The sequence below is a fragment of the Neomonachus schauinslandi genome, chromosome 10 (genome assembly GCF_002201575.2).
Source record: "Neomonachus schauinslandi chromosome 10, ASM220157v2, whole genome shotgun sequence".
NCBI classification, from domain to species: Eukaryota; Metazoa; Chordata; class Mammalia; order Carnivora; family Phocidae; genus Neomonachus; species Neomonachus schauinslandi.
In genome coordinates, this window is record NC_058412.1 from 91,910,957 (window position 1) to 91,938,139 (window position 27,183).

Below are 27,183 nucleotides of genomic sequence, written 5' to 3' on the forward strand. Positions count from 1 at the left end.
AGGGATCGCAGGCAGGCAGAAGGCTATGTGGAGTTCCAGTGCAGCCCCAATCTTAGGGGCGAGCCTCAGGAAAGCAGGAATTCCTCTAAACTCTGGAATTAAGCTACCGCCACCCTGTGGAAGGAGGGCCCAGAATACAAAATAAATCCAGTTGTAAGAAAGACTTCTAAGAAAGACACCTAAGTTGGTGGATTCAGTTCCTATCTGCTGTAAGCCTGATGTATTTGCAAAAAGAACATTTGGCCTGTCTTCCTTCCACTAGGCAGTCAGGAGCTGGTGGAGAAAACGCATCAGGTGATGATGCTGTGTACCTAGTCAGATAACTTCAGCACAGCCCTGTAACTTGGTCCAATGACTCCAAACAGCATGCCCATAAACTTCAGGCTCCCGTAGAGGTAGATACAAAGACGAGGGCAAAAAGTATACACCATCCTGGAGAAAGCATGGAAAGATACAAGGCAGAGCATCCTAATGTCTGAGGAGACAGGGCTTGGCTGCGGGAGGAAGACAACATCACACCTTTTTGGGGGAAGGGCAGGTGCCCTAAGGAGGTGGCCACTGAAAGGGGCTTGGGAGGATGGGGAAGATTCTCAGGTGGAGGCTGCAGGTAACAGGACAAACAAAGTTCTGCCAGAAGAATAGCTGAGCGTGGTTCTGGCGTCAGATGCTGGAGGGCAATGGAGGAGAAGATCTAGAAGGGAAATGGGGCCCAGACCCTGGGGCCCTACTGTTGGAATGAAGAGCTCCACCAAGTTCTGCTTTTACTGACATTCGGGGAGCCAGGCAGGGCTCTGGGAGGGGAGAAGCATGAGCAAGGCTAGGCTTTTAGAAATGCATTTTCCAGATTCCCTGCTTTGGCTTCTCTCTTTCCTTCACCCTCCCCCAAATGCAATCTGTTTCTCAACTCCTCTCTCTCCTGTTGTTACCTTCTCTCTCCTTTCTATCTGAATACCCCCCTTCCCGCTCACCCAGTGGCCTCCAAACTTTCTCAGCCTTCATCTCATCCTCACACTCAAGCCTGATGCCCTTGGAAAACCTGGAGGAGTCATTTTCATAGAGAAAAAAGGAGAGTTAGGGGACAATCTTGATTCACACCATATTTAATGAGCCAGGAGTAAGAAAGACCAACAAAGGAAAAAGAAAAGGAGTACGGGGTAAGAAAATAAAGATAAGGCAAATAAAACTTCTGTAGCCTGGGAATGACTTTTTCTTTGGGGTTGAAAACATGCAGTTTTGTGTAGATATATGTATGGGTCAAACCAAAGGTGCCGATGCTTTGAGGCAAGTGTTCAACCTTTTGTGGGCTCATGTGGTATCTCTCATGCCAAAAGCCAGCTTTGGTCTTGGAAGGCCAGAGGGGAGGGAACCAGAGGAGAGGAAGGTTTCCACAATTTATTTTCATACTGAATTGACAGTCACCTCCAACGAGGGGCAGAAACTAACATGATTCAACTCAAAAACCCAAAACCTCAAGTGTCCTCTCCCTTTACACCCTCTGTCTCCTGACCTCAGCCCTGTGACAGTGGGGACAGCCAGACATTCCATGCTTACATCTTAGCAACAGGCTCATTACTCTGAAAATGCCAGCTCAGGTTCATAAATCCCTTCTGCATTCTGAAGGGTTCCATCCTGAAGGTCCTTGCTCTTAAGAGCTGCAGACCCAGTGAGACAGAGGAGACCCCCCAGCCTTGTCTCCAAGTGCCTTGTCCAGACTCTGGAACGCCCTCCCCTGTGGCCCAGCAGGTCCCCAGTCTCGGGAGCTAGCAGGGACGTGTGTCTGCCTGTGCCCTGGACCAACGCCAGAGCCTCTGAGCAAGTTCTTTGAAGTCAGAGACGCCTGGCAGGACCACTGATCATGCACACTGCTGAGATTCCCTGCCTCCGCTTCCTGTGAAAATTATGCCTCAAAAATCACAGCAGCATTTGACCTAAGAGAAGAGGCAGGACAAACAAATACAGTGCTTCCATTTTATTTTATCCTGTGTTTCTTGCATTTCAGAAATGGAGAAAGCAGGAAGGGAGAGCAAAAGCAATTCTAGATGCAGCTTCAACTTTAAAGATCAGGCTATTCAAGGAACAGCCTTATTGGGAAGAAATAAATAAGGGTAAAACCCTGCCAGATGAACTTAATGCGAATGGGATGCTTTTATGGAATCAGCAACGTTTTCATTGTTTGCCCTGAATTGCCCATATTTTTGTATTCATGGCAGACAATGAGTTCTTGTGACATTCTGGCATACATTATCATGGGGGGAAAAAAAACCCAACCTGCTTTATTTGTTCCATTTTCTGCTTTTAGACATAATGGAAATGTTAACATGCTTAACATCCATGGCCTCTCTTACAGCCTTGCTTCACTTTTCATAGTTATCATGAGTCTTGGTGAGGGTAGACCATACTTCCACACAAGAGGTGCTGCGTGCTAATGGAGCTTGGAAGCCAGCCTGCTCTATATTCTCCACTGCGCTAACTCTCTCCACTCATTCTCTTACAGACTTTCAGGGCATATAGCCTCCATTATGATTAAAATTATCTCAACTGTCCTTCAGAAAAGAATGTGAGGCTTTTGACTACGTGAACCAGTTCAAGGAAACCCTCCCAGGAGTCCAGGACATGAGGATCACATTGTTGAACCCCTTTTATATGCATTCAGTTCCACCTGGGTTTAGAGCCAGCTCACTCCTCTCGCTGGATGGGTTTCCCTTACATTAACTGATAACGCTGTGTTTAATTTAATGTTCACACCTAAGGTGAGAGCCACATAAATAAATTATTTCAGCTTCATTGGAGGGGGAGGAGAAGGCAAATTATTCTTATTTTTGTAAACCCTATTCAGGACTAGAATTTGCAACAGAATGGCCATTCTGTCGCAGGGGCTTGATTTTGCAAAGAGGTGGACGTGAATTTAAAAAAAAAAAAAAAGTGGCCAAACTCTACATTTCTCTAAAAAGAGAAATTTCCACTTAGTAAAAGATATTTTCCTTTATGGTTATCCTTTTCACCTTCTTTTGCTATTTTCTGTACGGTAACAAACCCAACCACCACCCTCACCCTCCCAAAGAAAAGACAGAATGTATTATACAGAGAAACGGCACAAATTTGCCTTCTAGTAAAGTTCAGAGGAACCACAAGGACACTTCTGGGCCCACCAAGCCCTTCACAGGTGACTCAGAGAGGACTTCTGGTCTCCCTTGGAAGCCCAGCCAGCACAGATTTGGAGGAGAACAATGAAGGTCCAAGCAAAGCCTGATGCTGCTGTGTGGAAGGCTACAGTGCTCACACCAGGAGCTTTCCAAGGTAGGTTCTCTCACAGGCTGGGTGCCCAGCACAGCACAGTCACCTCCGTGAACTTGCAAGGCCTCACATGGCACCAAAGGGGCCCTCAAGAGTGAGCAGGAATAGTATTCAGTTTCTTAAGAAAGAAGGAGATTCTGACACAGGCTACAACGCGGATGAAACTTGAAGCCATTATGCTGAGTGAAATAAGTTAGTCACAAAAGGACAAATACGGTCCGATAACACTTATCCAAGGTGCTTGGAGTCGTCAAATTCATAGAAACAGAAGGTAGGGCCTGAGGTGAGGGAGGAATTGAGATTTACTGTCTAATGGCTAGAGAGTTTCTATTTAGGATGATGAAAAAGTTCTGGAGATGGATGGTGGTGGTTGCATGACAACATGATCTTACTTAATGCCAATGACCTGGATGCTTAAAAATGGTTAAGATGGTAAATTTTACATTACACATATTTTACCACAATAAAAATTTTCTTAATGAAGAGTAAATGGCAGAAATGGACACTGGAAAGTATTTTCTATAGAGTAACATATCACGGTGCCATCAGTGAGTCTCCTCTTCTTTGGCTGGGATTCATATCTCTACCACCCAGCAGAGCCCAGCTTGTGCCAAAATTCACCCATGGTTCCTGATGCCTCCAGTCTCACTGTCTGCTCGTGGCCCCAGAGTGCTCTTGGTCCGGCACCTTCCCTGCCTGCTCCTCACTCCCCTCAGGCTAACCCCACCCTGGATTCACTCAGCTGGACGGGTCTAGAGAAGGTGGAGTTCTCCCGTGAAAAGTGGGGGGCCGCTGCAGGAGCAGATACTTTGGTCAGTAAAACAGAACTCAGACGAGGCCCTTTTCTATAGGAGCCCCTTGTGTGACAACAGGGGCCGGTGGACCTAGCCAACCTACAAGCCACGCACAGCTCTGGCCAATGGGGTAGAAGTGGATGTCGGCTAGTGGTTGCTAGGATATGTTGCTTTCCTGAGGCAAATATCATTCCTGACCTTCTCGTTTTCCTGATGTGAAATGCTATGAAGCAAGATGTGGTGCCAGCATCTTGCCCCAGAAGGCAACAAATTTCATCCAGAGCACGGAAAACTGAGGCATCAGGGAAACTGATGGCTCTGTGAAGCCTGAGTTTCAGCCCCAACAACCTCCCTCTGGAACGTGGGGTTACCTACAGGTAACACGATAGACCAGCCTACCAAGCCAAATTTTATTTTGCTCTTCTGTTGTTGACTATTTAGAATGTATCCAATTTGCTATTATAATTACTGCTTACACATCTTTGACCATGAAGTATTGGGCACATCTCTATTAGGATAAATTCCTAGAAGTTGAAATCACTGAATGAAAAGCATTTTTAAAATTTTAAGACAAATGCCAAGTTACCAATTTATATACACAGCAGTTTACAAGAAGGCTTTTTTCAGCAATGCTGAGGGCTGTTGCCAACATCCAGTCCCATTGTGCATGAGGCACTACACATGAGATTAAAATACAGCAATAAAATGAATACTTGGTATTTTTAATAAAGTATAACAATAAGATTAATTCTTTATATTTTTTAAAGATGTATTTATTGGGGTACCTGGGTGGCTCAGTCAGTTAAGCATCTGCCTTTGGCTCAGGTCATGATCCCGGAGCCCCGGGATCAAGTCCCAGGACCGAGTCCCATATCGGGCTCCTGCTCAGTGGGCAGTCTGCTTCTCTCTCTGCCCCCTGATCATGCTCTCTCTCTCTCAAATAAATAAATGTTTAAAAAATCTTTAATAAAGATATATTTGTTTATTTGAGAGAGAGAGCTGGGGGAGGGGCAGAGGGAGAGGGAGAATCCTCAGGCAGACTTCCCGCTGAGCACAGAGCAGATGCATGGATAAAGATATGGTATATATAATGGAATATTATGCAGCCATCAAAAGGAATTGCCATCTGCAATGATGTGGATGGAACTGGAGGGTGTTATGCTGAGTGAAATAAGTCAATCAGAGACAGACATGTATCATATGATCTCACCCATATGAGGAATTCTTAATCTCAGGAAACAAACTGAGGATTGCTGGACTGGTGGGGGGTGGGAGGGATGGGGTGGCTGGGTGATAGACATTGGGGAGGGTATGTGCTATGGTGAGTGCTGTGAATTGTGTAGGACTGTTGAATCACAGACCTGTACCTCTGAAACAAATAATACATTATATGTTAAAAAAAAAAAGAAGAAGAAGAAGAAGATAGCAGGAAGGGAAAAATGAAGGGGGGGGAGTCGAAGGGGGAGAGAAACCATGAAAGACTATGGACTCTGAGAAACTGAGGGTTCTAGAGGGGAAGGGAGTGAGGGGATGTGTTAGCCTGGTGATGGGTATTAAAGAGGGCACGTTCTGCACGGAGCACTGGGTATTATATGCAAACAATGAATCATAGAACACTACATCAGAAACTACTGATATAATGTATGGTGATTAACATAACATAATAAAAAAAAAAAGGACACACATGAGCAGCCTATATGGGTTGGTGGAAGCAGTTCAGTTGGCAAGCCACCGCGAGTGGATCAGAGGACTGGCTTTGATTCAGCCACATCACCACGTAGCTGTAGACTGAGCTCGGGCCTTCAATGCCACATGCAGAACCTGCAATCAAAACCTTGCCGCCACCAACCACTTCTCCAGTTTTTGCCCTGAGAATTTGCAAAATCCTTTTCCGTTGGCCCAGAGTTGCCAGAGCTGAAGAGAGAGGTGCTTTTCTTGTTGAGGTCACCTCCGGAGTAAAACAATGGAAGACTCTTCAGTGGCTTTCTCCCTTTTTTCCTGCTGCCTGCATGACTGAAGCATGTTGGTGTCTCCGGCAGGAGTGAATTGTGCTGCACATAACACCTGACGGCGGGCTGAGAGATGAGGGGGGCTTTCCCTGCCCGCTCCCTCTCCTAACAAGGAGTCCTGAGTAGGCAGTCGAGGTTGTTGGGGACCTCTCCTCTGTCTCAATTCCTTTGATTCTGAACTCATTCGTAGTGCCTTGTGGTTGCTGAATGGCTGCCGCTCCCCTCTTTGGGCTCCGAGTTTGCTTTCCAGGCGGGAGAAGGGGGACTTGCTATAGAGCAAAGAAACGGGCCAGCAGAGTTGTGTATTCCTCAGGAATGCAAAGCTGGCCTGGGTGTCTCACCTCACAGACGTCTCACTGCCCAGAAACAGTGAGCTCCACGTGGTAGGAGCAATGAGCAATGCCGGCTGCAGCGTGGTGGAGAAGTCTTTTGGAGTGGCTCACGGTCGGCAAGCTGACTGCAGTCAGGCACCTTCGCAAAGGGATGCACAGCCATCTACTGGCCACCCTCCACCCACCACTGTCCCCCAAGCAATTACAGGCCACGAATGAGCTCCCAGATGGCTGCGGGGTCCCTCTGAACGGTCAGCCCGTGTCTACCATCCACTTCCCGAGTCCTGCTCCCCACAATTCCCTTTACAATGATAAATCCCTGAAAAACAGATATCTTTATGTATCTTACATATCTTTATATCTCTTCAGGCAAAGCATGGCCTTGCATTGGGTTTGTGCTTAATATATATTTGTTGATTTTCTGAAATAATTGGGTTTCCTTCCTGTCTTGTCTGAAGATAATTCCAGACTATTCCAGGGCTGATCATTAGGAGAGCTTTTGCTGGAACACAGGAACGCTTGACTTTTCTTCAAGATGGCAGAGAGAGTAACATCACCGTGATTTAAGTTCCTTCGCATGGTTTGGTACTCTATGCTCACCCCTCTCTCCCTTCCCTCCATCTCTTGCTGGGTCTCTGTTGGTAGGTGCACCCAGATATTCTTCATAATTGACTTGCTGATAGAATGAACTAAAAAAACCCTCACAACTCTAACTTCCACCTGATGAAAATCATGGGGTTGTTTAAACAGGAAGAGCTATTAATGTATATTTGTCTCGATCTCCTTCATTCTGCTTAACCATTGTCATACAGGGTAGTCTGTATGTTGACAAAGGTGCAGAATGACTATTGTAGAGCTAAATTTCTACCCAGGATTGCTAGGAGGGATGGCTGCCTCTCTAGCATGCTCATGCCGTTCCGGATCCTAACGAGCCCCTGGAGCCCACTGAGCAGCCGGCACAGGAGATTTCACCCAGGGCCTCGAGGATCCATGGGCTGATTTGTATGTTCTCCTTGTAGCAGTTTCTGAAGCCTCAATTTCTGAGGTCTTCCATGGCACGCTGTAATTTCAGGATTGGAAGCGACACTGGCCAGAGTGAAAAGAAAACATATTTAGGGAAACAGGAATTTCTCTCAACCTTTATTTTGACATTCAGTGGTTGGTGATGGATGTTTCAAATTACTCTTGATAAGAAGCTATCAGTAGGAGTTATTTTGTTTCACAGATACCTGGCAGGTCAAAAACACACTCAAATTGAACAAATATTCTCAAATTAAGTACAGAGAATAGTAAGGCTTTATAACTTGTGATGCAGAAAGGAAGGGAATTCAATGAGTGTGTCTACGGCTGTGGTGCCCTGGTGAGCTGGATGCATGTGGGAGCTGACGGCAGGGAAGACCAGACAGGAAACCGGGCCCTGGCTGGTTTAATCTCGTGAACCAGAGCAGACTTAAGGAACAGGCGGAGAAAACCCACCACCCAGCCCATCAGAAGAGCAGGGAAGAGTTTGGATTGCGTGAGCTTTTTAAGGACCCTTCAGTTTCAAATTTATTTCACTTGTTACTTCATCCCTCTGAGGCCTTCATTTCCCCATCTATAAAATGGGATGGTAATGCCCTTCTTGTTGCTGTTTTGAAAATTGTGATGCATTCTGCAGCTGCTTATTTATCTTTGGATATGTGATACCTGTCATGACAGTAAAGGTAGTAGATGTGCCTCCTTTGCAAACCATTTTTTAAAATTTTATTTTATTATGTTATGTTAATCACCATACATTACTTCATTAGTTTTTGATGTAGTGTTCCATGATTCATTGTTTGTGTATAACACCCAGTGCTCCATTCAGTACGTGCCCTCTTTAATATCCATCACCAGGCTAACCCATCCCCCCAACCCCCTCCCCTTTAGAACCCTCAGTTTGTTTCTCAGAGTCTGTAGCCTCTCATGGTTCATCACCCCTTCGATTTCCCCCCTTCACTTTTTTTAACATATAATATATTATTTGTTTCAGAGGTACAGATCTGTGATTCAACAGTCTTGCACAATTTACAGCACTCACCATATCACATACCCTCCCCAATGTCTGTCACCCAGCCGCCCCATCCCTCCCACCCCCCACCACTCCAGCAACCCTCAGTTTGTTTCCTGAGATTAAGAATTCCTCATATCAGTGAGATCATATGATACATGTCTTTCTCTGATTGACTTATTTCACTCAGCATAATACCCTCCAGTTCCATCCACATCGTTGCAAAGGGCAAGATTTCATTTTTTTTAATGGCTGCATAATATTCCATTGTATATATATACCAGTTCTTCTTTATCCATTCATCTGTCGATGGACACCTTGGCTCTTTCCACAGTTTGACTATTGTGGACATTGCTGCTATAAACATCGGGGTGCACGTACCCCTTCAGATCCCTACATTTGAATTTTTGGGGTAATACCCAGTAATGCAATTGCTGGATCATATGGTAGCTCTATTTTCAACTTTTTGAGGAACCTCCATACTGTTTTCCAGAGTGGCTGCGCCAGCTTGCATTCCCACCAAAAGTGTAGGAGGGTTCCCCTTTCTCCGCATCCCCGCCAGCATCTGTCATTTCCTGACTTGTTAATTTTAGCCATTCTGACTGTTGTGAGGTGGTATCTCACTGAGGTTTTGATTTGGATTTCCCTGATGCCGAGTGATGTTGAACACTTTTTCATGTGTCTGTTGGCCATTTGGATGTCTTCTTTGGAAAAATGTCTGTTCATGTCTTCTGTCCATTTCTTGATTGGATCATTTGTTCTTTGGGTGTTGAGTTTGGTAAGTTCTTCATAGATTTTGGATACTAGCCCTTTATCTGATATGTCATTTGCAAATATCTTCTCCCATTCTGTCGGTTGTCTTTTGGTTTTGTTGACTGTTTCTTTTGCTGTGCAAAAGCTTTTTATCCTGATGAAGTCCCAATAGTTCATTTTTGCCCTTGCTTCCTTGCCTTTGGCGATGTTTCTAGGAAGAAGTTGCTTCGGCTGAGGTCAAAGAGGTTGCTGCCTGTGTTCTCCTTTAGGATTTGGATGGACTCCTGTCTCACATTGAGGTCTTTCAACCATTTGGAGTCTATTTTTGTGTGTGGTGTAAGGAAATGGTCCAGTTTCATTCTTCTGCATGTGGCTGTCCAATTCTCCCAACACCATTCGTTGAAGAGACTGTCTTTTTTCCATTGGACATTCTTTCCTGCTTTGTCAAAGATGAGTTGACCATTGAGTTGAGGGTCCATTTCTGGGCTCTCTATTCTGTTCCATTGATCTATGTGTCTGTTTTGGTGCCAGTACCATACTGTCTTGATGATCACAGCTTTGTAATAGAGCTGGAAGTCCAGAATTGTGATGCCACCAGCTTCGCTTCTCTTTTTCAACATTCCTCTGGCTATTCGGGGTCTGTTCTGGTTCCATAAATTTTAGGATTATTTGCTCCAATTCTTTGAAAAAAAGTGGATGGTATTTTGATGGGGATTGCATTGAATGTGTAGATTGCTCTAGGTAGCATTGACATCTTCACAATATTGGTTCTTCCAATCCATGAGCATGGAACATTTTTCCATTTCTTTGTGTCTTCCTCAATTTCTTTCACGAGTATTTTATAGTTTTCTTAGTACAGATCCTTTGCCTCTTTGGTTAGATTTATTCCTAGGTATCTTATGGTTTTGGATGCAATTGTAAATGGGATCAACTCCTTAATTTCTCTTTCTTCTGTCTTGTTGGTGTATAGGAATGCCACTGACTTCTGTGCATTGATTTTCTATCCTGCCACTTTACTGAATTCCTGTATGAGTTCCAGCAGTTTTGGGGTGGAGTCTTTTGGGTTTTCCACATAAAGTATCATATCATCTGCAAAGGGTGAGAGTTTGACTTCTTCTTTCCCGATTTGGATGCCTTTGATTTCTTTTTGTTGTCTGATTGCTGTGGCTAGGACTTCTAATGCTATGTTGAATAGAAGTGGTGATAGTGGACATCCCTGCCATGTTCCTGACCTTAGGGGGAAAGCTCTCAGTTTTTCCCCATTGAGGATGATATTCGCTGTGAGTTTTTCATAGATGGCTTTTATGATATTGAGGTATGTACCCTCTATCCCTATACTCTGAAGAGTTTTGATCAAGAAAGGATGCTGTACTTTGTCAAATGCTTTTTCTGCATCTATTGAGAGGATCATATTGTTCTTGTTCTTTCTTTTATTAATGTATTGTATCACATTGATTGATTTATGGATGTTGAACCAAACTTGCAGCCCAGGGATAAATCCCACTTTGTCATGATGAATAATCCTCTTAATGTACTGTTGGATCCTATTGGCTAGTATTTTGGTGAGAATTTTTGCATCCATGTTCATCAAGAATATTGGTCTGTAATTATCCTTTCTGATGGGATCTTTGTCTGGTTTGGGGATAAAGGTAATGGTGGCCTCATAAAACAAGTTTGGAAGTTTTCCTTCCATTATCTATTTTTTGGAACAGTTTCAGAAGAATAGGTATTAATTCTTCTTGAAATGTTTGGTAGAATTCCCCTGGGAAGCAATCTGGCCCTGGGCTCTTGTTTGTTGGGAGATTTTTGATGACTGCTTCAATTTCCTTAGTGGTTATGGGTCTGTTCAGGTTTTCTATTTCTTCCTGGTTCAGATTTGGTAGTTGATACATCTCTAGGAATGCATCAATTTCTTCCAGATTATCTAATTTGCTGGCATAGAGTTGCTCATAATATGTTCTTATAATTGTTTGTATTTCTTTGGTATTGGTTGTGATCTCTCCTCTTTCATTCATAATTTGTTGATTTGAGTCATTTCTCTTTTCTTTTTGATAAGTCTGGCCAGGGGTTTATCAATCTTGTTAATTCTTTCAAAGAACCAGCTCCTAGTTTCATTAATCTGTTCTACTGTTCTTTTGGTTTCTATTTCATTGATTTCTGCTCTGATCTTTATTATTTCACTTCTCCTGCTGGGTTTAGGCTTTATTTGCTGTTCTTTCTCCAGCTCCTTTAGGTGTAGGGTTAGGTTGTGTATTTGAGGCCTTTCTTGTTTCTTGAGAAAGGCTTGTATTGCTATATACTTTCCTCTTAGGACTGCCTTTGCTGCATCCCAATGATTTTGAACAGTTGTGTTTTCATTTTCATTTGTTTCCATGATTTTTTAAATCTTCTTTAATCTCCTGGTTGACCCATTCATTCTTTAGTAGGATGCTCTTTAGCCTCCATGTGTTTAAGTTCTTTCCAACTTTCCTCTTGTGATTGAGTTCTAGTTTCAATGCATTGTGGTCTGAAAATATGCAGGGAATGATCCCAATCTTTTGGTACCAGTTGAGACCTGATATGTGACCTAGGATGTGATCTATTCTGGAGAATGTTCCATGGGCACTAGAGAAGAATGTGTATTCCGTTGCTTTGGGATGGAATGTTCCGAATATATCTGTGAAGTCCATTTGGTCCAGTGTGTCATTTAAAGTCTTTATTTTCTTGTTGATCTTTTGCTTAGATGATCTGTCCATTTCAGTGAGGGGGGTGTTAAAGTCCCCCACTATTATTGTATTGTTGTTGATGTGTTTCTTTGATTTTGTTATTAATTGGCTTATTTAAGTGGCTGCTCCCATGTTAGGGGCATAGGTATTTACAATTGTTAGATCTTCTTGTTGGATAGACCCTTTGAGTATGATATAGTGTCCTTCCTCATTTCTTATTGTAGTCTTTGGTTTAAAATCTAATTTGTCTGATATAAGGATTGCCATCCCAGCTTTCTTTTGGTGTCCATTAGCATGGTAAATGGTTTTCCACCCCTTCACTTTCAATCTGGGGGTGTCTTTGGGTCTAAAATGAGTCTCTTGCAGACAGCATATCAATGGGTCTTGTTTTTTTATCCAGTCTGATAGCCTGTGTCTTTTGATTGGGGCATTCAGCCCATTTACATTCAGGGTAACTATTGAAAGATAGGAATTTAGTGCCATTGTATTGCCTGTAAGGTGACTGTTACTGCATATTGTCTGTGTTCCTTTCTGGTCTATGTTACTTTTAGGCTCTTTCTTTGCTTAGAAGACCCCTTTCAAGATTTCTTGTAGGGCTGGTTTTGTGTTTGCAAATTCCTTTAGTTTTTGTTTGTCCTGGAAGCTTTTTATCTCTCACTCTATTTTCAATGACAGCCTAGCTAGATATAGTATTCTTGGTTGCATATTTCTCTCATTTAGTGCTCTGAATCATGCCAGTTCTTTCTGGCCTGCCAGGTCTCTGTGGATAGGTCTGTGGCCAATCTAATGTTTCTACCATTGTAGGTTACAGACCTCTTGTCCCGAGGTGCTTTCAGGATTTTCTCTTTGTCTCTGAGACTCGTAAGTTTTACTATTAGATGTCAGGGTGTTGACCTATTTTTACTGATTTTGAGAGGGGTTCTCTGTGCCTCCTGGATTTTGATGCCTGTTTCCTTCCCCAAATTAGGGAAGTTCTCTGCTATAATTTGCTCCAATAGACCTTCTGCCCCTCTCTCTCTTTCTTCTTCTTCTGGGATCCCAATTATTCTAATACTGTTTCATCTTATGGTATTGCTTATCTCTCGAATTCTGCCCTCATGATCCAGAAGTTGTTTATCTCTCTTTTCCTCAGCTTCTTTATTCTCCATCATTTGGTCTTCTATATCACTAATTCTCTCTTCTGCCTCATTTATCCTAACAGTTAGAGCCTCCATTTTTTATTGCACCTCATTAATAACCTTTTTGATTTCGACTTGGTTAGATTTTAGTTCTTTTATTTCTCCAGAAAGGTTTTCTCTAATATCTTCCAGGCTTTTTTCAAGCCCAGATAGTATCTTTAAAATCATCATTCTAACTCTAGTTCTGACATCTTACTAATGTCTGTGTTGATTAGATCCCTGGCAGTCAGTACTGCCTCTTGTTTTTTTTGTTGAGGTGATTTTTTTCTGTCTTGTCATTTTGTCCAGCAGAGAATAGATGAATGAGAGAACAAATGCTAACAGGGTAACAACGACCCCAGAGAAATATATACTAAACAAATCAGAATAGATGTGAAACCAGGAAAAAAGAAAGAAAAAGAAAACGATAAAAACAAACAAACAAACAAAAACAGAATATGATCAAATATGATCAGGCTGGTGCATAGATCAGTGCCACACACTAGATTTGGGGCGTATTTTGGTCTGTTAGCAGAAAGTGCCTCCCAAAATTTTAAAGAAAGAAAAACTTATATATGTGCAAAAATAAGGGTAAATATGATGAAGGGATGGAATATGACTGTAAAGATGGAAATTATAAAAGATTTTATAAAAGGAATTGATAAGAAGTTGGTTGAAAAAAGAAAGAAGAGGATTTAAAAAAAAAAGGGAGAGAATGTGATCAGTCAGGAGACTAGAACAAAGCCATACACTAGAGATTTAGGGTATATTTTGGTCTGTTAGAAGAAACTATATCCCAAAATTTTAAAGAGAGAATACTTATATATATATATATACCAAAAATAAGGTTAACTACTATGAAGGGATAGAATATGACTCTAAAAAAGGGATTGATAAGATGTTGGTTGAAAAGGGGAAAAAGAAAAATTCAAAAAAGAAAGAAAGAAAGAAAAAGAAAGTTAAAAAAAATTAACTTTGAAAGACTAAAGAATCATGGTAAAAAAGCCATGCATTCTGTGTGCTCTATTCCCCTAGCACTGGAGTTCTGCTGTTCTCATTGATCGGTAAACTTGGTCTTGGCTGGCTGTTCTTGCTAATCTTCTGGGGGAGGGGCCTGTTGCCATGGTTCCCAAATGTCTTTGCGGGAGACAGAATTGCCCCACCCTTGCGGGGGAGCCGGGCTAAGTAATCTGCTCAGGTTTGCTCTCCGGCACATTTGTTCCCTGCAAGATTTCCATACAGCTTTGGAGGACGAGAGTGAAAATGGCGGCCTCCCAATCTCCACCCCAGAGGAGCCGAGAACTCCGGGCCCGCTCCTCAGTGAACCCCCAGAGAAAAGCAGTCAATCACTCCATCTCCCCGGTCTCCGGCTGCACTCTGTGCTCACCCAGCCTGTGACCCAGTGTTTCTATCTCTGGCACCCCACCCCGTGTGGAGTCTTCAAACCCAGCAGATCCCTGCAGTGTGCTTCCGTGCCACTCCTCCCGGGGGAGGAAGGGGAGTCTCCCCGGATCTGCCGCTTGTTGGGTCCCTGCCAGAGGAGCAGTGGTTGTGGGCGTCCTTAACACAGAAACCCTCTCATCTCAGGATATGACTCCACTTCCTCTTTCAAAGGGTCTCCTGGTTCCATTCACACAGAGAAGCAAGGCTCCCCAGGCTACAGGCACAGAAGGAGGCCATGGGTGTAGACTGCAGTTTGTGATAACAGGTATTTTCTTCAACTTGATCAATTTTTTTTAATTGTGGTAACACACACACACATACATGCACACAAACACACGATTTACCAGGTAAGCCATTTTTAAGTGTGCGATTCAGTAAGGTCAATTGTATTCACATTGTTGTACAAATGTCCAAAACTCTTTGTATTGTAAAACGGAAACTATATACCCATTGAACAACTTCCAATTCCACACCCCCAGGCTCCTCGAAACAATCATTCTGTGTTTTATTTCTAGAAATAGTTTAACTACTTTAGATGACTTATATGAAGCAGAATCATGCAATCTTTGTCTTCTTGTGATGGTCTTATTTCACTTAGCAAAATATCCTGGACGCCCATCCATGCTGTAGCAGGTGTCAGAGTTTCCTTCTTTTTTAAGGTTTAATAATAGTCCACTGAATGTATATACTACAGTTCTTCATCCCTTCATCCACTGGTGAACATCCAGATTGCTTCCTTGATCAAGTTTTATTTCTTTTATCTTTCAAACCATCAACCCCTCCTGAAGGTATAATTCAGAGGTCCTTCCCTTGGATACACACTATTGGTTTCCATCTATTATTTCCACTTGAGCATAATCATTAAAAAGTAAAAAAAAAAAAAAAAAAACCTGGACACTTGAATGTGTTCAACATTATATTCTAGCCATCACAGGCCAAAACAGGATGTATGCAAATGTGAGAATGTCATGAATGGCAGCTGTGATCATTCTAAATAAGTCATCCACAGACCACAAGGAAGATAAATCAACATTTAGATGGCATGTGAGACAATCCATAGACTGGGCCTGCCCTTATTCCATGAATTTAAATGCATGCTTTGCTGTTAATGGTAGATTTTACAACATGGCTGTAATATTCTGCAGCACCCCCCATCAAGAGGTGAGGTCTATTTTCCCATCCCTTGAGTCCAGGCTGGCTTTGATGAACAGAATGTGGCAGAAGTGACAGTGTGGTATGTTTCAGAGTCGAGGACTCAAGAGAACTTTTGGCTTCCACCCTTGTCCTCTTGGAACACTGCCCAGAAACCACTATGTGAGGCAGCAGGTGACACCTCCCAGTTGGTGAGAGCCACGTGGGGGAGTCAGCACCAACTGCCAGCCGTGTGAATAAGGCCATCCTTGACCTTCCAGCCTAGCCAATCTCCAGCTGAACACAGCTGCACAGGAGAGCCTGGAGGAAGCCAGCAAAGGAAACACAGCCCACTCACAGAATCATGAGAAAGCATGCTCAAAATACAGCAAAAATGATACTCGAGGAAGGCACTAAGTTTTCTCTTCTATTTTTAAGTAAAATTTGTTTTCTTGAGTAAACAACAATATATATTGGGATTTTTAAATTAAAAAAAGAAAGGAAATAAACTCTACTCCTACCAAGAACCATTCACCAATGTTAATATTTTGTCATTAATATGCCTTTCCCCTATACATAATTTATTTTTACTTGGTTGTGATCATACTATATATGCCATACTAAAAAAAAGCATTTGTTTGTTTATTTTCCAGAAACTAATATATTTATTTGGTGCAATTTGTTCAATCAACTAGTATTTATTGAACATCTGCTAGTTTCTAGGTTAAAGTGTACCAGTTAAGAGCTTTGGAATCAGAACCAAAAAAACCATTGATCCATTGTGCTTGTCAGAACTCGAGCAACTTAAACCTACCTGGCTGAGTCTCAGGATCTTCATCTGTAAGAAGGGGACAATAATACTACCTGACTTGCAGAATTGTTGCAATGATAAACGTGATAATGGAGGGAAAGCTTGGAGCTGAGCACCTAGAAGCGAAAAAGCATTTGATAAAGAATACTTTTTAAGCATGGAAAATCCTTCCTAGGAAAAAAAAAAGACAGCCAAAGCAATTTTATGAGAGAATCTCAATGATATAAACTCCCAGCCCAGAGCTGAATTCCTCCAGTAACAGAGGACTCATTACCTACAAAGGTCTCTGGATAGCTATTTCTGTTCAGAAGTTTTCCCTAATACAAAGCAAAAAATCTATCCTCCCCCAATTCTCAACTATTTATTATCATTATTTCAACCCTCAAGTCTAGACAAAGCAAGGATGTGGGGAATCCTTTTCCATGTGGGAGCCCTTCCAGCACAGGCCAATAGAACCTCCTGTGGTGATGTAAACATCCTACACCTCGGCCATCCAATTTGACAGCCACTGTGCATTGATTGCCATAGACCATTGGAATATGACATCTGCAGATAAGGAACATGCATTTTGTATTTGCTTTGCTTTTAATTAATTTTAATTTTAAAAGTCCTGGGGCGCCTGGGTGGCTCAGTCGTTAAGCGGCTGCCTTCGGCTCAGGTCATGATCCCAGGGTCCTGGGATCGAGCCCCGATCCGGCTCCCTGCTCCACGGGAAGCCTGCTTTTCCCTCTCCCTCTCCCACTCCCCCTGCTTGTGTTCCCTCTCTTTTGTCTCTCTCTGTCAAATAAATAAATAAAATCTTTAAAAAAAAAAAAAGTCCTATGTGGCTAGTGGCTTCTGTATTGATTGGCACAATTTTGGACATTAAAAAGATGGCAGCAGGGGCGCCTGGGTGGCTCAGTTGGTTAAATGTGTGACTCTTCATTTTGGCTCCGGTCATGATCTCAAGGTCCTGGGATCCAGTCCCGAGGATGGGCTCCATGCTCAGTGGGGAGTCTGCTAGAGATTCTCTCTCTCCCTCTCCCTCTGCCCTTCCCCACCTTCTCTCTTTCTCTAAAATAAATAAATAAATCTTAAAAAAAAAAAAAAGATGGCAGCAAATGTCCCCTCTCTTTTCTTCACCAGGTCAAATATTCTCGGTTCCTTTCAACATCATCCACATATGATCATCTGAGTCCTTCACTTTCTACTTCCATCCTCAGAACACACTCTCATTTTCCATATCCCCATGAACCTGTGGCATCAGAATTGTGCCCGCCCGCAGTTATCCCAAGGATGAATACCATTTGTTGAGTAATAGGGAAATAAATAGCTGTATCTCTGGGGATGGTGTTGTAACTTATTCATTTTCGTATTCCTAGTGTCCAGCCCAGGAGATAGCCCATTAATTGATGAGTGGATAAATACATTTTCCCCGCAGGGTAGAAAGTGGAATTCTCACTTGCTTTGCACCAGATATGAATTTCCATGAATGAAATCTAGAAACACATTCTTTTTTTTTTAAGTTTAATTTTAATTTGCCAGAGGGGGTGCGGTGGAGAGAGGAGGCATGTTGACTTCTGTTGACCTTACTTGATGTCAGCTGAAGCCCCTCTTTTCCACATACCTCTTCTTTGTACTTCTCCTGCTGAGTTACAACAATCCAAATGCAAGCCTTTATTTTTTTATTCTAAATATCTTTTTTTGGGGGGTGAGGAATGTCCTGATAATGCTGAAGTCCCCCTTGGGGACTCTGACTCACACTGCCACCACAGTCTATGTGGGCCTCTGTACTAGTTGGAAATGGGTCCCCCTCTGGCTGGGCTCCTGACTTGGCAGAGAATAGCCGTCCTCTGGGGGAGGATGATTTGAAAAAAGTGCCCCCTCTGGGAGGCAGCTGTCCTGAAGATTTACCACATGAATCCCATGTCTGTAAGAAGATAAATTTACCCCTCTGCTGAATGGATGTCCTGGGTCCAAAGAGCTCAGCTTGGTAATGAGAGCAGGGGCTGGATCCCAGTTCCCGACCCAGTGCTGGCTGCTCATCAACAAGCCACCGCATTATATCATGCACTACGGTGATGACCAGTAACAGCACTTCCCAAACTATCTGAGAAGACCAGGGTTTAAAAATGTCTTCAAACAGCCTCAGACCCCTACTTCTGTGAAATACAATAAAAATAAATTATGAGAAAAATAAAATAAAAAGACCAAGTATCAGCCCAAATTTCATTTTTATATTAATCAGACAGAAAATTGCATTCCAATAAACATAATCAATACAAACATTATGGGCAAGACAAAAGAATTATAAAAACTGGACATGGTCCTTCAAAGGTATGTGTAGGCAATTACTATTTAACATTGCAGTTATACTCATAAGTTGTTGCTGTTTGACGTTTGGAATTGTGAGACCGTTAGTCTGGACCACACATTCTCTGACACCTCTTCCACTGAAATCTCTTAGATTTGAGTAGGCTCTGTTACCACATTGACTAGCAGAATGGGGTAGCAGTGACGCTGCCCCAGTTGTAACTCAGCAGGAGTTACAGGCCTGAACCTCAGAAAACAGGAAAATTCTACTTCCTGTCTCTTGGAACACTCACTCTTAAAACCCTAAGCCACCATGTAGGACATCCAGCTACTTTGTTGGAGAGACCGTGAGTCTCCCTATGGTGGAGCCCAGTCTTCCAGCCATCCTCTTCAAAGCACCAGGCATGTGTGTGAACATGTCTTGGACCCTCCAGACCAGAATAATCATGAACTGAACAGCACCAGTGATCCCAGTTAATGCCAGATAAAGCAGAACTGCCCAGCTGAGCCAAGCCTGAATTCCTAACATATAAAGATATGATAGGGACACCTGGGTGGCTTAGTTAGTTGGGCGTCTGCCTTCAGCTCGGGTCATGACCCCAGAGTCCTGGGATCGAGCCCCACATCGGGCTCCCTGCTCTGTGGGGAGCCTGCTTCTCCCTCTCCCTCTGCCTGCCACTCCCCCTGCTTGTGCTCTCTCTTTCTCTCTGTCAAATAAATAAATAAAATCTTTTTTAAAAAAAAGATATAATAAAATGATTGTAACATTTAAACTGCTAAGTTTTGGGGGCAGTTTGTAATACAGCAATAGGTAACCAAAACAAGTACCAAACATAATGTTTAAAGTTTTTAATATAACAAATAAGCCTTCTTGCTTGTTAACATATATGACCCAATTTGGATTGACAGCATTTCTACTCACAAGGCACAACGTAGAGTTAAACGTTTCTAGGTTGGCTTTAATAACATTTATGCAGAGAAACCAGTCCACAAAAGTCCATTTTTTAGGAATGGAAGAAAAGAGTTTTAAACAATTTCAATAAACTCAATATTTGCCTGTAAATCTGTCCCAAATGAAGCAAATAGGGCTTTTTTTAATAAGGTATAAAATTTTATAAAATAAGGTTTTTTTTTCTCTATCAGCCTCCATGTATAAACAGACACACCTAGATACAGACACATAGATGTGCATACCTCCACATATTTTTTTATTATTATTATTTTTTTTATCATGGTAAGTGTACTCTTAATCCCCATCCCCCTACCCACCTCCCCTCTGGTAACCATCAGTTTGTTCTCTGTAGTTAAGGGTCTGTTTCTTGGTTTCTCTCTCTCTCTCTTTTTTTTTTTCTTTATGGCTGTATTTTAAAAATTCATTTTCAGACCTTCATCAGAGGCCAGTTACAAAATTTATCTTACAGAGACAAATTGGTGGTTGGCAGAGGGGAGGTAGAGGAGGGGAAAGATGAAAAGGTAAAGGGGATGAAGAGGGAAATTTCCAGTTATAAAATAAATGTCATGGGGATGACAACTATAGCCCAAGAATATAGTCAATAATACTGTAATAACATAGTGTGCTGACAGACAGTGACTACACTTACATCAGTGTGCACTGAGTAATGTATAGAATGGTTGAATCTCTATGTTGTACACCTGAAACAGTTGGTTATAAGATACAGCAAAGGTGATAGGATGTTACTTTCTTGATTAGATTATATGAGTTTGTGACTACTATCTCGCTAGCAGACACTTTTCCTTGCTGATTTTGACAACGACAATTGCCATGCTGGGGAGACCCACGTGGCAAGGAACTGAGAGTGGCCTCTGGCCTATAACCAGTTAAGAAATAAGGTGTTCGGGGCACCTGGGTGGCTCAGTCAGTTGAGTGTCTGCCTTTGGCTCAGATCATGATCTCAGGGTCTTGGGACTGAGTCCCGCATTGGGCTCCATGCTCAGTGGGGAGCCTGCTTCTCCCTCTGCCTGCCACTCCCCCTGCTTGTGCTCTCGCTCTCTCACTCTCTCTCTGTCAAATAAATAAATAAAATCTTAAAAAAAGAAATAAGGTCCTCAGGGCAACAACCTACAAAGAACTAAATCCTACCAAAAACCATGTAAGTGAGCTGGGAAACAGATTATTCCCTAGTCAAGCCTTCAGATGAGACAGCAGCCCTGGCCCACACTTTGTCTGTAGCTTGTGAGAAAAATTGAAAGCACGGTCCAGCTGAGCCATGCCTGAATTCCTGACCCACGGAAATTGTGAGAAAATAAATGTGTTATTTCAGGCTGCTAAGTTAGTGGCAATTTGTTATGCAGCTATAGATAACTAATGTAGATTTTGGTTCCCGAAGTGGGGTGCTGCCATAACAAATAATTAAAATGTGGGAGTGGCTTTGAAATGGGGAGTGAGCAAAAGCTGGAAGGATTTGGAGCAGCATGGTAGAAAAAGCCTAAACAGACAGGTTAGTAGAAATCTGGACTTTGAGGACACGGCCAGTGAAGGTTCTAAAGGAAGTAAGGAAATTTTTAGTGGAAACTGGGGGAAGAGGATCCTTGCTATGGAATGGCAGAAGCTTAGCAAAATTATCGTATGTGGAAACACAAAAAGTATATGTCCATGATGGACTTGGCCATCTAGTTAAAGAGCTTGCCAAGAAAAGGGTTGAGGTCTCACCCGGTCTTCTCTTGCTGTTTATGGTAAAAGTGAGAAGAATGAGAGAAGTTGAGAGAAAGACATTATCAAAAACATTCTTTATTGTTGTCTCCCACTGGCCTTGCAAGCTTTATTCAGTGGGGGAAATCCTTCCCTATCATAGGCAGAAATCTGGCCTGACTTTCCACTCATTCTTAGGGAGCAGAAGTCTTAGGATCACATTAAGCCACTAACACAGTGTTAGTGTCAGAAATCAGCATGCTCAGTCCAAGATATCAATCAGAGCCTTTGCTTAGGTAACCACAGGCTTTCGCCCACCTTTCTCCTGCTTCAGCTGCCTGCCTTCAGGGAAGGGTGTGAGTGGCCTCTATTCTCTCTGCCCATCTATACTCACCTCCTCCTCCACATACTGGGTGCTGTTTTGGACCCACGCTCCCTCTCCTCATACACAGGTGTGAGTGTGGCAAGGGGCAAAGCCACCAACAATTCTTGGTCAGCTAGTGGCTTCTCCTCTCCATCTGGCAAATGTTAACTTGAACTTCCTCTTCTCGGTCCTTCCTTGAGTTCTTGGAGATTCCCGGTTCTTTGGAGGCCCCTACTTCCATCCCTCTGCCCTGCATTTTCCTTGGCTCAGGCAGAGACATCCTAACCTTGGTGACCCCTTGAAATTTCTTCCTCAGCCTCTAGGAATCCAGACGTGGCTATAGGTGCAGTTTGCACACCACTGATAAAACTGAAGCCCCAACGCCTATCACCCACACAGAACATTAACATTTATTAAGTGAATTTTCACCACTCTTGAGATTCTAGCATAATTTTTCTTCATCACTTTATTAATAGGATAAGCTATATGGATAGATTTTGTATCACTCTCCATAAAGTGAGATTGACCCATAACATTTACTTTTAAATCAAATCAGCCATAGTTTATCTATGTCACTGGTTGTTTCAAAGAACCAGTACCTAGGTTTATTTTTTAATATGATTGGTTTTCTGTTCTCTGATTCACTTATTTCTGATTTTCTCTTTTTAGTTCTACCCTTCTGCTTTATTTAGATGTTTTGTTGCCCTGTTATTTTTAACTTCTTGAATGGAATACTCAATTTGTTTGTTTTTATTCTTTTTTAAAATGAAAGTATTTACTAAAGAAAAAAAGAAACAAACAAACAGATTCTTAAATATCGAGTACAAACCGGTGGTTTCCAGACAGAAGGTTGGTGGGAAGATAGGGGAAATATAGAAAGGGGATTAAGAGTACACTTATCTTGATGAGCACTGAGAAATGTATGAAATTGTTGAATCATTATATTGTCGACCTGAAACTAATATGACACTATATGTTAATTATACTTGAAGTTAAAAATAAATAAATAAAAGACAGGGAAAAAAGGACAAAAGAAAGGAAAAGGGATGGAGGAGGGAAGAGAGGAAGAAAAGAAATTTCATAGCTCAGAAGGGCCTAGAAGCCATGAGCACCTCTACTGCCCGCATCTTGGTTTCTTTTTTTTTTAAGAATTTTTTTTTTAATTATTCATTTGAGACAGAGAGAGAGCGAGAGAGCAGGAGTAGTGGGGAGAGGCAGAAGGAGAGGGAGAAGCAGTCTCCCTGCTGAGCAGGGAGCCTCATGTGGGGCTCGATCCCAGGACCTGGAGATCATGACCTGAGCCGAAGGCAGACGTTTAACCATCCAAGCCACACAGGCACGCATGTTGGTTTCTAAATGCCATTCCTCACTGAAAGGAACCAGGGTTCCTTACAGAAATGGTCAATTCCTGGGGCGCCTGGCTGGCTCAGAAAGTAGAGCAGTAGAGTGTGCAACTCTTGGTCTTGGGGTTGTGAGTTTGAGCCCCCACGGTAGGTGTAGAGATTACTTACAAATAAAATCTTAAAAAAAAAAAAAAAAGAAATGGTCAATTCCATGGAAAGTACAAGATAAATCTGGAATACCTTGTTGTGCCAGAACACACAAAGAAATGCTCAAAAAATGATGGAATGGGTCAAAAAGACACAGGAGCCAGCTTGAAGGAGCAACCACTGGGAGAATCTATGACCATCTGAGGATCAAAATAATAATGATAGTAACAGGGGCGCCTGGGTGGCTCAGTTGGTTAGGCAACTGCCTTCGGCTCGGGTCATGATCCTGGAGTCCCGGGATCGAGTCCCGCATCAGGCTCCTTGCTCGGCGGGGAGCCTGCTTCTCCCTCTGACCCTCCCCCCTCTCATGTACTCTCTCTCATTCTTGCTCTCTCAAATGAATAAATAAATCTTTAAAAAAAAATAATGATAGTAACAGCTTTGAATAAAATAATCCAGGAGCCCATAGTGACATGACTTAATAATTTCTATCTTGGGAAAAGTCAAATTAAGTGTGACCAAAAAAAACTCTAAAAAAGGCCCTTTGGGTAGCTGGACTAAGTTCCAAGCACCAAGAAGGCAAAGCTGTGTTTTTCATCCTCAGAGAAGTCTTCCTGAAGGGCAAAAGTATGGACTGAAGCCAACTATGTCTCTAAGAAGAGGTCCATTGGCAACAGAGCTTTGGGCTCACACCTCAGGCTGGCCCACCACATCTCTGTAGGGTGTGGGTACTTGGGAAGAGTTCATTTCACCGCATATGATGCCTACACACAAAATCCAGAATATGCTGGCAGTACCCTTGCCTCTGTCTGCTGTGATATTAGTTTTCTATTGCTGTGTAATAAATTACCACAAACAAGGCTATTTAAACAAGACAAATTTAACCTAAGTATGGATTGGCTGGGTCCCCTGATCGGGGGTTCACCGTAAGGTATCATCCTGGGGCTGCAATTCTCATTTGAGGTTTGGGGTCCTCTTCCAAATTCATTAGCAGAATTCACTCCCTTGTGGTTTTAGGGCTGACATCTCTGGCCAAGGACCCATCTCAACTCTTACAGACTACTCAAGGTTCCTAGCCAAGTGGTCCATAGGGAGTTCCCAACATGGCTTTTGGCTTCCTTCTTGAACAACAGGAAAGCATCTCTCTAATGCTTCACCTTCTTTTAAAGGGCTCACCTAGTTAGGTCTAGCCCACCCAGATAATCTTCCCTGTGATACAACTGATAGTAAACCAATCACAGGAGAGACATCCCACCATATGCACAGTCCTGCCCATACTCAGGGGGAGGGATCATCCAGAGGTATACATCAGGGCAGCTGGAATTTGGGTGGTCTCCTCAGAATTCTACCTACCACAACCTCTGGTGACAAGGGAAAATCAGCCAGGAATTAAGTTTCACTGTGGTTTATCCCCAGTGGCTTATCTCCTAAAACCTAAGTATTTTGTTTAAATTAATAAAAAAAAAAAAAAGAAACAGCACCTGTGGTAATTTACCCTAAGAATGGAATTAAAAAATACACACTACTGTATGTGCAAAACAATGGCTGCAATGTTGGTTATAAAAGTGGAAAATTGGAACCAACTAAAATATCTGTCAGCAGGGTGCCAGTGGAACAAGAGATGGAACATCTCTTTTAATGACAGATCTGTATTTACTGATGAAAAGATCCTAGAGGTCTAGTCAAATATAAAAGCGGCATACAGAGCAGTGGAAACAGAATAACCCCATTTGTTTTAGTTATACGTATTTCCTTATATCTATGCATTTAAAAGCTGAGAAAAATATCTATCACACTGTCAATGGTTGTAATCTCTATGGGGTAGGATTACAGGGGTGCCTTCACCTTTTACTTTGTGCTTTTGCATTATTTGAATTGCTTTCAACAAGCATTTAATTTGCTTATAATCAGCAGCAAAAAAAAAGGCGCTATTTCACTTTGAGAGAAGAGTAGGGAATTTTAGGGAAGGATATTATTTTCTTTGTCAGTCACTAACATTACGATCCAATTTTTTTCTCTCCATCTTCGACTTTTCATACCATCTTGTCAAACAATACTAAATTGAGTGTCCTTTAGGAAAAGAAAATTTGAGGGGCGCCTGGGTGGTTCAGTCATTAAGCATCTGCCTTCGGCTCAGGTCATGATCCCATGGTCCTGGGATCGAACCCCATATGGGGCTCTCCGATCAGCCGGAGCCTGCTTCTCCCTCTCCCTCTCCCACTCCCCCTCCTTGTGTTCCTTCTCTTGCTGTGTCTCTCTGTCAAATAAATAAATAAAAAACTTTAAAAAAAAAAAGAAGAAAAGAAAATTTGAGTTTCTTGCTGACGAGTGACAGATCCCTGAAGTATATCAAATGTGTGCAACTCTAGGACATGTGGAATAATCTGAACACAAACTAAAAGACCATAATATATTTTTCTAGAACAATATGGTGATAATCACAAGCTAAACCAAAATCATTTATGTACTACAAATGTATTACTTGCTTATCAGTTTCTGACTCATTTACTTTGGAAATTTGCTTATTCCTTCTGTTAAAACATTGCTAAAACCATCAGCCAGTTCATCTTTAAGAAAATGCACACCAGTTCTCGTGTCATATTGATTTCTCAATGTGTCATTACGGTTAAGTTATTCTACACCAAACAATGCTAATACTCTGAAATAATAATAGATTTCAGACTTGCTGGAGTATTAGCTTCCAACACGTGGCTGTCTTTGCATGTTAAGAATTAATACAACCCGCCAGGAGCTTCTCGTCAGCTTGCTTCCCAAGCTCTCATGCACGGGCTGCGTGCTTGTCAGTCAGACCTGTTTCAACCAGACAATTTTGCAGAGTAGTCATAGTTTGGAAATAAATTTTAAAATATATGGTCTTCACATGGTGCAGATGGCCGCTGTAAGCAACAGAAACCCAAGACCTGGGCCCACGGTGCAGTCCTCCAGGAAGGTCCTAACAGGCAGCTGGAACAGTCCCCCACGCTGCAGGTGCTGCCCTTAAGTCAGCCATTAAGGGTCATTATGTAAATCGTGGTTTCTGACAAATCTCAGCTGTCCTCGATTCCTCTGAAGTTCCTTCTTCCTCTGAAGAGGAGCCACACTTGACTTTACCAAGATGGTAGAGTCTTTTGTTGGGAGACACAATCTCTTGTTTAACTGCAGCAGTCCACACGCTGTCCCTGACAGTTCAGTTTGCCATTCAGCTGGACCGTAAAATAACAATAGTACCAGAGCACCATCTGTCCCACCCAGGTGTGTGTATTTTGTGGTTCTGCTCAGCTCACTGAGGAAGATGGGGTGGGGGTGGGTGGGGAGCTTGGTGTCTCGGCTTCTATTTGGTTTCTGAGGGGCTTGACATTAGAATGTTGTGCCAGGTAGTCATGTGGCATGATGAGCCATTTTGGAACATGGCGAATCACCTATCTTTGTTTATGCCTGGAACAAACACACCATTTTCACCTGAAATAACTTAGTCCGAGTGAGTTTAGACCTAGCCAAGGGCCGTTTACTCCTGGTAAAAGGAGCTACTTCCCAGAGAAGTCAGAGACTCATTCAGAGAACCCCTTCCTTTAGGTGTTGTTGCTCTTCATAGAGATCCCCACCTTCATGACAAGCAGGAACAAGAGCGAACATCTGGCTAACTTTAGAAACAATTCAAGAGCCAACAGGTCTCCAGCGTTCTCAGGCTGGCTGGTCTTCTCCCGGTTTTCTTTAAAGAAACATGTGTGAGCCAGCAGACATCATGCAGTGAGAAAGAATGAATTCCATAAAACAGGCATGGATCCTCATTTGAAAATGGCAAAGATAGGCATTTCAATGATTATGTAGTTTTTTTTAAAAGGTAATCTAGGTACCCCCACCTAACTTTCCAGATGGAAAAAAGATGAAAATCAAGAGTATAAAGTATGTGAAAATTAAATTTTTAGTTT